This window comes from Mobula hypostoma, chromosome 5 (genome assembly GCF_963921235.1).
Source record: "Mobula hypostoma chromosome 5, sMobHyp1.1, whole genome shotgun sequence".
Taxonomy (NCBI): domain Eukaryota; kingdom Metazoa; phylum Chordata; class Chondrichthyes; order Myliobatiformes; family Myliobatidae; genus Mobula; species Mobula hypostoma.
This window is the reverse complement of record NC_086101.1, coordinates 44,077,089-44,091,118: the sequence shown is the minus strand read 5'-3', so window position 1 is coordinate 44,091,118 and position 14,030 is coordinate 44,077,089.

The following is a 14,030-nucleotide window of genomic DNA, read 5'->3' as shown; positions in this document are numbered from 1 at the left end:
TCCTTCCCTTCTGAGCTGAGGGTCCCGTCTCAGTGCCAGAGACGCAACCACTGCAACTTATCCCTGGTAGGTCGTCCCCATCAACAGTATCCAAAATGATATACTTATTATTGGTGGGAATGGCCACAGGTGTGCTCTGCTCATTCTGTCTATTTCCCTTCCCTCTCCTGACAGTCACCCAGCTACCTGTCTCCTGACCCTTAGGGGTGACTGTCTCCCTGTAACTCTTGTTTATTTCTGCATCTGCCTCCTGAATGATCGAAGTTCATCCAGCTCCAGCTTCAGTTCCCTAACTCGGTTTGTCAAGAGCTGCAGCTGGATGCACCTTTTACAGGTATAGTCATTAGGGATGATTGTGCTCGCCCTGACTTCCTACATACTGCAAACAGAGCACTCAACTGCCCTAACTGCTGCCTCCATTACCTACTCTTAAGGTAATTAGATTTATTAAAGGAACTTATCCGGCCTTAGCAACACACATCAAAGTTGCTGGTGAACGCAGCAGGCCAGGCAGCATCTGTAGGAAGAGGTGCAGTCGACGTTTCAGGCCGAGACCCTTCGTCAGGACTAACTGTCCTTCAGTTAGTCCTGACGAAGGGTCTCGGCCTGAAACGTCGACTGCACCTCTTCCTACAGATGCTGCCTGGCCTGCTGCGTTCACCAGCAACTTTGATGTGTGTTGCTTGAATTTCCAGCATCTGCAGAATTCCTGTTGTTTACCCGGCCTTACTTCACTTGGACTGAAGCTCGTACTCTAGCCTCTGTTCACCGAAGCCTCTCAAACCAAAGCCCTCCTACTCTGTCTCCCTCTACTCCATCGCCCGCTACAACATTGCCCTTTCAGTTAATCTTCTCACGTTTAAACACTCCCGCTGCCTCACAGTCCAACTTACACGTACTTGCGCAGTCATGCCCCGTTCAACTGCTGAAAAAATTTTAACAGTGATAGAAATAATTCTGATTGAAATTATAAATGGAATCAGATTTATATCAGCTCTGGCAGGGTTTTCAGGCCATCACTTCCTACAAGATGAAAGCTAACATCATGAATGGCAGATGAGATCAATGCCTTCAATAAACACTTTCATATAGAGAATAAAACTGTACCATTGCAAATTGATTGATTGATTCCTGGGATGGCAGGACTTTCATATTATGAAAGACTGGGTTGACTAGGCTTATACTCGTTGGAATTTAGAAGATTGAGGGGGGATCTTATTGGAACATATAAAATCCTAAAGGGATTGGACAGGCTAGATGCAGGAAGATTGTTCCCGATGTTGGGGAAGTCCAGAACGAGGGGTCACAGTTTGAGGATAAAGGGGAAGCCTTTTAGGACCGAGATTAGAGAAAACTTCCTCACACAGAGAGTGGTGAATCTGTGGAATTCTCTGCCACAGGAAACAGTTGAGGCCAGTTCATTGGCTATATTTAGGAGGGAGTTAGGTATGGCCCTTGTGGCTAAAGGGATCAGGAGGTATGGAGGGAAGGCTGGTACAGGGTTCTGAGTTGGATGATCAGCCATGATCATACTGAATGGCGGTGCAGGCTCGAAGGGCCAAATGGCCTACTCCTGCACCTATTTTCTATGTTTCTAAATCCCTGCAGCATCTGGTGACCCTGTGATCTCTGTCTCAGATGACGATGTTCAAACATCTTTCAGGAGGATAAACCCTCGCAAGATGTTAGGCAATGATGGTCCACCTCATAGGGCACTGAAAACCTCTGCCAACTAACTGGCAGGAGTGCTCAAGGATACCTTCGGCCTCTCATTGCTGAGGTCAATGGTTCCACCTGCATCATTATGGCAACAATCATTACCATGCCCAAGAAGAGCAAGTTGAGCTGCTTCAATGACTATCATCCAGTTGCACTTACATCCACTGTAATGAAGTGCGTTGAGAGGTTGGTCATGGCTGGAATCAACTCTCAATATGTCTATCACTAGAATAGGTCTATAGCAGATGCAATCTCACTGGTTCTCCATTTTGTCTTGGACTACCTGGACAATAACTATGCCTACGTGAGGTGACGACAGTTCAATGGCAGTCCTAGTACAGGAGGAGAGACACAGACACAGAATGAACAGTCCACTCACTTTTAATATGGCAGTTTAAATGACGCTGGGCTGGTGAAACACAGTGACAACTTACTGGCAGCAAACAAAACTACTGTCTTCTTTATTAATCACACTTTTTCTGGAAAATTATTACAATAACCTGTCACTTCCTTTTTGGAGTTAGCCTTTGAATCACCTGTGTGACCTGGCATTTTTGCAGTGTGAACTGAAGCCTTGAATTTGCAGGATGGCTGCAGCATAGTCTGTACTGGCTGAATTGACAGTGCGGCTTGGCCCGAGAGCAGACTTGGAGCCAATTCGAAGCGTCAGGTCCAAGGCAAAGCAGAATCAAAGTGGCAGGGCCCATTGTCTTAGAGCAAGGAATAAGATGATGTTTGACTGATTCGAGTGCCAGGCCAGAGGCTTTATTGTAATTCATAGGTTTTTTTTATTATGTATTGCACTGCACTGCTGCTGCAAAACAACAAATTTCATGACATATGCCAGCAATATTAAACCTGATTCTGTAATGTCCTTTTGCTTACCACTTCTGAAATTCACCAAGGCCAGTATAGCTGTCATGGGAAGCAGCTTCCCCTCCAGGGACACTGTCTATATTTCTCACTGCCTTGGGAAAGCAGCCAGCATCATCAATGACCCCTCCCACTTTAGACACTCTCCTTCCTTTCTATTCCATTGGGCAGAAGATGTAAAAAGCTTGAGAACATATTCTACCACCCTCAAGCACATCTTCCACCCCATTGATTTAAGACTTGAATGGACCTCTTACACAATAAAGATAATCTCTTGATCTCTCAATTTACATTGTCACGGCCCTTGCACCTTATTTGTCTACCTGCACTGCCCTGTCTCTGTAACTGCGACATTATATTCTGCATTCTATATTATAGGTTTTCCCTTTGCACTAACTAGATGTTCATTTGTACAGTAAGTACGTATCTGTTTGTAATGCATGCAAAGCAAAGTATACCACTTTATTTCAGTACATGTGACAACAATATACCAATTCCAATTTGTCCAAGCTGATCGATCCTGGTGTTTAAATCCAAGGTTTTTTTAGAAGTCAAGAAGGAGGCACAGAACTTACTGTTTTACAATCATTTTACTAAGATTTGATTAAAAAAAAAAGAAATTGAAACAGACAATGGGGGCCTGTCAGTAGAAGAACAGAGAAACTAAAAATGGGTCCTAGCATAAAACAGCTATTTCGTACCAAGACAAGAAAAAATCCTTTCAATAATGTAGATAAGAGACAACCAATTAGAAAGTATGTGTTTAGACACTGCAGCATCAAGTTAACCAATGAGAAGGCACTTATTCACTTAATGTAGAATAAAGAAACTTCCAGAGCTTTCCAGAATTATACTTTGTAGAGCCACTAGAGGCATTTAAATTGTTTTCTTGTATACTTACTATAGCCACTCGTGAATCATAGTAAGCAGCTATTTGTATATAACTAATTATATAATGTACAAGAAAATATTTTTTTTTTAGATTATGAAGACACGTAGTCCTCTTTTATTGTCATTTAGTAATGCAAGCATTAAGAAATGATACAATATTTCCTCCGGTGTGATATCACAAAACACAGGACAGACCAAGACTAAAAAAAAACTGACAAAACCACATAATTATAACAGATAGTTACAACAGTGCAACAATACCATAACTTGATGAAGAAGTCCATGAGCACAGTAAAGTTCAAAGTCTTTCAAATGTCCCACATCTCACGCGGACGGGAGAAGGAAGAAAAACTCTCCCTGCCATGCTGAACACATTCCGACTCTGAGTCATCTGAAAACTTCGAGCTTTGATCAGCTCTCCGACACTGAGTACTGAGTGCCATCTCTATCCGAACGACTCGACCTCCTTCTCGGTCGCCAAAAGCAGGCAAGGCCGGGGATTTTGAAGCCTACCCTCCGAAAGATTCCCGACCACGCAGAAACGACAACAGCGAAACGAGCGTTTCAGAAATCTCTCCAGATGAATTAATTGTTAAACTGTAATCTAAGAATTAAAGAATCAAATCCAACACCACCTGACAGATAGCACCCTGAAGCCACTTATCAATAAACAGACCTTTTCCTTCTACCTTTCCAAAAAGGTAAAAATCTTGTAAAAATCCCTCCTTACTTTTCTCGTGTTCTATATATTTCCCTTGCAATGAAATACTTAATATGACTGAAAAGAAAGCAGTTGCCAATTTTCATGCAGTGCACCTTTGGCAATTCTCTTCTTTTCTTGATCACTGGATCTGCTCAGAGGATGATTCGATGAGCAAAGGGACAGGATTAGAGGTACCAAAGGCAGCAGCTGCTTCATGAGATTGGACGATGTAGTGAAACGGCAAACACTTGTGGAATGATTCTTAAAACTACTGAGATTTAAGTGTTTAAGTGATTATGATTACAAGTGCGCTTATGAATTTGAGCTCTCTCAATCTTACTTGGCCAGCTGATAATGTAGCAAATATGAAGTCACAGCAAATGTAATCCATCTCCACAGGCCAATCTTCAGTGCTGTTGCAAATATGCAATAAAATTGCTGTCTAGTGACAGGAACTTTATGGGCACTATTATCAGATCACAGATTTAAAGGGAACAAGAAGCAAACAATAAACAATGTGCATGTGAAAGAGAATGTCATTAATGAGAGGACCTTTTGTCTTGTGAGCTACAGATACAAAACTGTGTTGACAGTTCTCTTCATGACTAATGATGAATAAAAGAACTATGTTGACTTACACATTGCAAACAACTCAGCAGGTTATTTTTCAAAAATGACACTAATTCATATTTTCTTGCTACAGAGATCAGGGCAAGAGTGGCCATGGAAGTGAAAAGTTAGGTCTCTGTAAAATGTTGGATGCTTTTATTTAAAGGGACATCTCACCTAGTGAGCAAACTGATAAAATGGCAGAAGAAGGACGAGTTTGAAAATTCTGCAGCACACATAGAAACATTTGCAAAAAAAAAAGATCATTGAATGCACATTTGGCATATTTTCTCTCAAATCTGATCTCTGCTTTTTTGACCCAATTTTCTTAGACGTCACAGCTCCCGAGACTTAAGTTCAGTCCTGTCTTCCAGAGCTGCCTGTGTGGAGTTTGTACAATATGTTCTCCCTTAGTTTTCCCCAAGTTTCCTCGCACATCCCAAAGACATTCCTGTAGGAATCTGTTAATCATCTCTTGGGGGAAGTTGCTGGGCATGTAAGAAAGAATAGTTTCCAGGGACATGAGAACATCTGCAGATGCTGGAAATCACACAAGATGCTGGAGGAACTCAGCAGGCCAGGGAGCATCTATGGAGAAGAGTACACAGTCAATGTTTGAGTCCTGATGAAGGGTCTTGACCTGAAACGTCGACTGTTTATTCTTTTCCACAGATGCTGCCTGACCTGCTGAGTTTCTCCATTATTTTGTGTGTTACATAGTTCCAGGGACATTTAGTGAAGACTGCTATTGATGAGTTTGTTCTAAGAGCTAGCACAGAGTCTGTAAATTGAATGACCTATTTCTATATTGAATGAAAGTATGAAATAATAAACTAACAGTGGAGCATATTTTAACTATTCTGACAACTGTATTATATTGCCTAAATGATATCGCATTTTACATATTGAATTACCACATAAAAAGCAATTAGCTACAATCCACCAATTGCTCTAAAATGCATCAGATAGAAGAGGAGCAATAATTTTGCATGTACCAGTTAATATCTTCAGAAACAATAATTTTTCAATTTATCATACATTAAATATGAAATAAGTCCCAAAATACTTCGTAAGAGGCTAACCAGTAACAAAAAAATCCTGCTAGAAATTCGAAGCTATTTCATGTGACTGGAAATTTAATGAAATTTTGGGTTTGGCTACTCATAGAGATGAGAAGAAGGAGCTGTTGTAGGTGTGTCATGGAAACAAATAGCATAGAAATAGGCCCTTTGGCCCAGCTTTTCCATGCCAATCTATTTACTCACCTACAGTACATTAATTCTATTTACCCGCATTAGAACTGTGAATAAATATCACCTGTCTAAATACATTTTAAATCCCATTTTAATCTCCCCATGTTCTCATCAATTATCCATAGTTCCTACCATTCACCTGCACACCAGGGACAACTTATGGCCATCAGTTAGTCTAATAACCTGCAAGTCTTTTGGATGACAGCAGAAACCGGACCACCCAGGGAAAACTCACAAAGCCACAGGAAGAGAGTGCACACTCTGCACAGACAGCAGCCAGGATTAGAATTGAACCTGGATCATTGTAAGGCCAGAGAACTATGAGCTCCACCACTGTGTTGCTACTGTAATCATTCATAGTGAAAGTAGCAACAAATGATATTCTGGGAAATCTCAGTGGCTCAAGCAGTTTCTTTGGGAGGAAAGGAATTGTTGACATTTTGATTTAAAACCCCCATCAGGTAAAAGTACCATTCTTTCTTATAAACATTAAACAAATTTCACTGATATTGTTCACTTAGTTTAACTATGATACATATAATTATTTTAAATTTGAAATGCTTTCCTCTTGGTGAATATAGAACATATAGGATATAGAACAGTATAAGAAGGGTATTTTAGCCCAGAATTTAATTGGCAAACCAATTAAATTAGTAATCAAATGCCCAACTAAACAATATCTATATCATTCCATTTCCTGTACATTCATTTGTGAATCTTTAGACATCTCCACCACAGGGATCTGTAGAGATTAATTCAGAGAAGCTATTTTTTTCCGAAACAGCTTCGAGTTCGGTAGTGGGTGTCACATGACAAAGGGTCTCGACCCGAAACGTTGACTGTACTTCTTCCTATAGATGCTGCCTGGCCTGCTGAGATCCACCAGCATTTTGTACGTGTGGTAAGAATGTTTTAAATGCCTCCAGCACCATTACTACTGGTAGCGCATTCCAGGTACCTATAACTCTCCGTGTAAAAAGTCTTTCCCTCCACATTTTCTTTGCAATTTCCCCCTCTCAGCTTAAATACATGTCCATGAGCATTAAATATGTCAATACTGTGGGAAAGATACTGGCTTATATACTCTATATATGCCTCTCTTAATTTTATAAAACCCTAACAGATCTCCCCTCTGCCTCCATTCCAGAGAAAACAATCTAATTTTTCCAACCTGTCCATATGGTACTTGACCTCTAACTGAGTCTGCATCCTGGTAAACATCTTCTGCATCCTCTCCAAAGCCTCAATCTCATTCTACTAATGGGATAAACAAAACTGAATGCAATACTCAATATTTGGCATAGCGAGAGTTTTATAAAGCTGCAATGTATCTTTGTGCCTCTTGAACTTAATTCCTCAACTAGTAAAGAAAGCATGCCAAATATCCTCTTTACCGCTTTATCAATATGTGTAGCCACATTAAAGGAACTATGGACTTGAACCCCAAGATTCCTCCACACATTGGTCCTATTAAAAGTTCAGCCTTTAACAGTGTGCTGTCCATTTATATCTGATCTCCCGAAGTGCAATATTTCACATTTGGGTGAGTTAAACAATATCAGCAGATAATCTATGTCCTGATGTATCTTTTTCCAGTCTCAAACACGATCTACAGCACCAACAGTCTTTGTATTGTCTGCAAACTTTCTATATTTTCTTCCGGATCATTTATCTATGTCACAAATTAGTTAATCAGATAACTAAACAATAATGTTATGTCCCTATGATGTTGCTGCAAGTAGGTTTTTCATTACACATTTGCATATGCAAACTTGTCCATATGACAATAAATTCAACCTTTGAGTGGTGATCTAAATAGTTCAGATCAGAGTGGATTCTTGATGCAACTTCTGTTAGGAATATTCTTGATGTTCAGCTACCTAGAATGTATGCAATGAAATTCCCATCTCTCTTTCTCTTCATTGCACAAAAGTTCAATGGAGTCCTCAAAAGAAGCCTCTTATTGAACATCAACTGTTCATTTTCCCTATGTAGGTACTGCTTGACCCACTGAGTACTTTAAACTTCCGTGTGATGCTCCAGCTTTAACGGATGCTATGTTTCTTATCATATTCTTCTCACCAAAGTTGATCAGGTTTTATGAGGACTTCCATGTGCAGTTGCTGTACCAGTGACCAGTTTGTGAAGTTGCCGCTTAATCTTAGATCAATGCTTTCTGCTACTCTGGTAGCTTTGTCATTGATGAGTAGTGATTGCATCCCATTAAATCTTGATCTCCATTCTACAGTGATGTTATTGAAAAAGTCAAAGTCAAATTTATCGCCATATCCACAAGTACGTGTATGTACAGATGCAATTAAAAATCACTTGCAGCAGCATCGCAAGCACATTCCATCACATAAAAACACTCACAAGAAAAGCAGGGTAGGTGATGCTCTGGAGATGATATCTGAATCTCTGCCATGGCATTTTACCTGAACCTCAACAAATACTGTCTGACAACTGTCCACACCATTAATCCTCCTCCCCTCTCCCAAGTTAGCTCGTTCCCCTTGTCACCCAACTTCTGTGAAATTCTCTCAAGCTCTGTATATTTTGAAACAAGGACTGGAAAATAGCATTCACTGAGATTCAAAACATTCATAAGTCACAAATGAATAATTGCTTGATTAATGACTTAACGATTAATTGTTCAAATTATTCAAAGCATTCTGACACCTTGAGTAATAGAGTAGAATTTCATAACAAGCTTCTCCAGTGAGTTTTTTTTATCAACTGACAAATGATTAAACAATGTGCAGAATTCTTATGATAGCAAACATTTACTTTCTAAAGTTCATTTGTTGCTCTGTTCTACTCTGTTTATGACTCAGGTACACGGCTGAAGGTGAAGTAAGTGTACTTGACAAACCGTGACTGAATCCATTAGGTAGGGACAGCTACTTGGGCTGCCCTAGACTTGCTGGAAAAGTGTGTGATGCTGTGTGGCTGGAGTCTTATTACCATCATTAGAATTTAAAGAAAATCTATGTTTCTTTATCAAAATGTTACAGAGAAACTATTAGAGTAAAATAAGAATTATTATTTTTTGAGGGAAGGGATTGGGCTATTTGATGTTGTTGTCACTATTTTTTTAGCAACTGAGGGTTTTGGGGGCGTTGGAGTTTTTGATGTTAAGGCTGCCATCTTCCAGGTGGAAAATCTGTTGGTTTTTGTGTGAGTTAGAGGTTTTGGGGTTTTGAGGTTTTTGATGTAATGGCTGCATCGTCTGGGTGGGAAATCTGTTGGCTTTTGTGTGAGGGAGGTGTTTTAAGGGTTTGGGGTTTGACATTTGGTGTTCTACTTTTTCTGCGGGGAGGAGGACTGATGTCTTTTCTTTCAATGAGTCCCATGATTTTCCTGTATATCATGGCTATCTAGAGGGGACGAAAATCAGTGTTGTGTTGCACATGCATACTTTGACAATAAAATATACCTTTGAATAAAATGAAACTCTTTCCACTATTAAGGTAGTCTAGAACATTGAGGGAGTAATTTCAGAATGAGATGCTCTGAAACTGCTCCAGAGAAAACAACTCACATTTGTCTAACCTTCCTGTACTGCACGTGCTGTAATCCAGGAAGAGTTCTGGTAAACTTCTTCTGTACCCTCTCTATAGCCTCCACATCCTTCCTATAATAGGGCAACTAGAGTTGAATTAATTACTCCAGATGCAGCCTAACTAGTTTTATAAAGCTGCAATATAATAATTGGAATACAAGAGAATCAGAGATCTATGGGCATCAGGAAGGAATGTGGTGCTGTGTGCTTACTGATAGTGGAGCAATCTCCAGAGGACGTATGGTTAATTCCTGCTCCCATTTCATCATCTTGTGCAACATTATTATCTCTCTGTTTTAATGCCCCTGCTAGGAATAAGTTCAAATGCAATGTAAGTAAAAGAACATCGTTCACCCAGTACTGGGTAGATATGAAGCATTCTTGTGAACTACTGCTTTCTATGAGTTTATTAAATTTTAATTTGAAAAAATGGAGCAATGGGCACATTCTGTAGAATGGTGACATTGAGCAAACATAATTTCCATTCCACACTTTTCTGATTTCCGTTTTTTTGTCACCTATGTTATTCCAACAAAATTCAACTCTAGTTCAAGGGCAAATAGCTCATTCTAAAAGTAGCACTTTATGGTGTTCTGGAATCAATGCTCAATTCATGTGACTACCATTCCAGGTTTGGATTTCATACTTGTAGTGTTCAAGTATTTTTTCTCTCTTTTCTCTTAGCGAATACAAATTCCATTCATCTTCTTTTTGTTAGATCTTCTCCAGACACCTTCTGTCAGTTGACACTGATGTTCCCTTTTGTTCTCTCCACCCCCCCCCCACCCCTTCACTGTAACTTGCCTCTCTTTCTCCACAACACTTTTTCCTCCTACCTACAGGTCAGAAGAAGCATCATCATACTGAACTAATGTTTTCCTCCATTGATGACATCTGACTGCTAAATATTTCATAGTTATAGTTTAGATATTTATTCCCTTGAGTGCAGGAAGACGAGATGTGATCTCATAGGAGTTTATAAAATTATGAGCAATGTGGAGAAGGTGGATGATCATAGCCTTTTCCCCAGGGTTGGAGGGTATAGATTACAAAATAAGAGGGGAGACATTTTAAAGAGACCTGAAAGATAACTTCTTCGCACAGATGGAAATAAGTATCTGGAAAGAGCTGCCGGAAGAAGTGATTCAGATGGGTACAATTGCAACATTTCAGATACTTACAAGGTGCATGGAGGGAAAGGACTTGGAGGTTTATGGGCCAAGCACAGACAACTGTGACTAAGAAGGAGGATGTTTTGGAAGGCATGTACCAGTTGGACTAAAGGGCCTGTTTCTCAGTTGTATTATTCTACGGTTCTGTGACTCTAGATTTCTAGTATCTGCATTATTTTGCTTGTGGTCACAATGATTTTGCTTAGCACTGGTGGGAACATGAATCTGTCATCAATGAATCGTGAGAAAGAATTCTTACTGATGGTGAAGATTTCAGCTGCTGTCAAAAAGATTAACATGAAGCAAAATAACTCTTGCCCTTTCGACAGGTTCCGTGACATGGAAAGTCAGACCAGGATAGGAATTTTACAGTGAATGATAGGTCTTTGGGGAACATTGTAGAACAGAGGGACTGAGGAGTAGAAGCACATGGTTTCCTGAAAGTGGGGTCATAGGTTGAAGACAGCTTTTGGCATGCTGGCCTACATCAGTGAGGTCAATGAGTACAGGAGTTGGGAAGCTATGTTGCTGATGTAGAAGATAATGTTGAGGCAACACTTGGAGTATTATGTTCAGTTTTGATCATTTTGTCAAAGTAAAAATGTCATTCAGCTGGTTGGAATTAGTGCAAAGAGTTTTTACAATAATATTGCCAGAATTCGAGGGTCTGAATTGAGCAGGTTAGGACTTTACTTCTTGGAGTATCAGAGACTGAGGGGTAACCCTACAGAGGTGGATAAAATCACAAGGGGATAGGGAAGGTGACTGCACACAGTTTTTTTATTTCTCAGGGAAGGGAATCTAAAACAATAGAAGACATAAGGTTATGGTGAGATGGCAATGAGATAAAAAGGACCTGAGAGGCAACTTCATCATGCAGAGGGTGATGGGTAAATAGAATGAGCTGTCAGAGGCAGGTATGTACAAAAACAAAATTTGAAAGCAGTTGGACAGGTTTATGGATAGGAAAGGTTTAGGAAGATATGGGTCAAATACAGGCAAGTGATTTTAACTTGAATGGGATCATGGTTAACATTGATATGTAGGGCTGAAGGGCCTGTTTCTGCATTGTGTTACTCTATGACTAGGCACTATGCAACATATAGGCATATGTGAATTTGGAGCATAAATAGCCACTCAGTCTCTTGAGTTTGTTCCAAGGAGGAGGAGAAGATGGCGGCGCGATGCAGCGCACGCGGCCTCTCCGGTGAATGATATCTGTAATCTGTCAAGTAGGGGACCGTGCACAATTCTAATTTGATGGAGACAGACCTGAGAGTACGGAGGAACATCTGGAAAATTTCTGAAACGCCTGCTTCTCTGCTGCTGTTACTGTGTGGTAACCAGAATCTCTGGAGCAGAAGGCCCCAAATCCTCGGCTTTGCTTGTTTAAGCGGCCGGGGCTAGGTCAAAGGTGCTCGGCAGAGGATGGCGCTCGGTAGCCTATATTGGAGGGACTGGTCAGAGGCTCAAAGTTTTCGGATGGACGGACTCTGTGTCGGCTGCTTCCAAGGCATCAGCAGTTGTCGGTGACTTGGAAGTTTATGACAAGGAGTTTCTTCCTTTTGCCGCTTGCTATCGGGGACTCGGGAGTTTGAGACTTTTTTTTAACCGTGCCCATGGTCTGCTCTTCATCAAATGTTGGTATTGTTTTGCACTGCTGTAACTATATGCTATAATTATGTGGTTCTGTCAGTGTTAGTCTTTGGTTTGTCCTGTTTTCTGTGATATCTCTCTGGAGGAACATTGTATCATTTCTTAATGCATGTATGCATTTCTAAATGACAATAAAAGAGGACTGAGTGTTCTCATAATCTAATATTCAATAAGATCTCGGCTTATTTGATTGTAGCCTCAAATGTACACTTGGTAATCTTCTTACTTATCAAGGATCTGTTGATCCCTGCTTGACTATGTTCGATAGCTCTCCTTCCACCATCCCTTAGGGAGACATTTCTAAAAAGTCACAATACTCTATGAGAGAGAAACATAGGCCACATCGTCATTTTAAAAGGGGGACGCTCATCCTTAATTGCAGATAACTGGGGTCAGCACTTTCCTGTTAGCCTGCCTGAAGGAATTGTACAAGAAAATTAGGATTAGCAGCAAATTTATCACACCCTCAAGCATGTCCTATCATTCAAAATTATCATCGCAGATCTATGCTGGCATCAACTCCCCTTTCACAGATGCACCATAGAAAGCACCTGATCTGAACCGATCTGAATACATCACACCTTGTTACGGCAAATGATGTGCATGTGACTGGCAAGAAACTTCCAAGAACTGTGCACACACCTCTCCTCCATTTACGCTATCTATACTTCACTCTACTTTGGGAAAGTAGCCAGCATAATCAAACAGCCCACTCAACCTGGACATTCTCTCTTCCCCCCATCTATGAGACAGAAGATAGAAAATTCTGAAAGGACATACCATCATGCTCAAGAACAGCTTTCATCCTGCTTTCATAAGACTCTTGACTGGACCTCTTGTTTGATAAGGTGGACTCTTTACCTCACAATGTACCACATCATGGCCTCAAACCTGCACTGCATTCTACCTGTAATGGTTTATTCTGCATTCCATTATTGTTTTCCCTTATACCATCTCAGTGCATTGGTGAAATAATTGGTATTGATGGCACAAAGTTTTTCCACTGTACCTCAGTACATGCGACAATAATAAAACAATCAATTTACCAATTTCTGCGCCAGTTTCTTAATTCATTGAATTTAACTAGCTCCAGCTTAAGTACATTCAATGATTTGGGCTCCACCACTCTCTGAAACAGGGATATCCAAAAGTTCCCTATTGTCTGAGAGAAGGAATTCTAAGCACCTCAGTATTGAATGCTCGAGTCCATATTTTCCAACTACGTCTCCTTGTTTGTGACCTTACATCTGCTGAAAGCATCTCAACATCTACCCTGTCTGTTAGGTACCAATTGGATCTTGGCCTTCCTCCTAGCATATCAGTGCACTACTACTGGGATCATTGAGAAACCCAGTGGCTAGAAGGTCAAATATGGAGGCTGCTTCATGCTTCTGCATTTCAACAAGGCACAGGTATATGTCTAAGGCATAAAGGAGTTCAGTCATGCAACACAGCTGTAGGTAAGCAGCAACTTATCTGTCCCATTCTCTTAACACACATCAAAGTTGCTGCTGCGTTCACCAGCAACTTTGATGTGTGTTGCTTGAATTTCCAGCATCTGCAGAATTCCCGTTGTTTTTGTTGTCCCATTC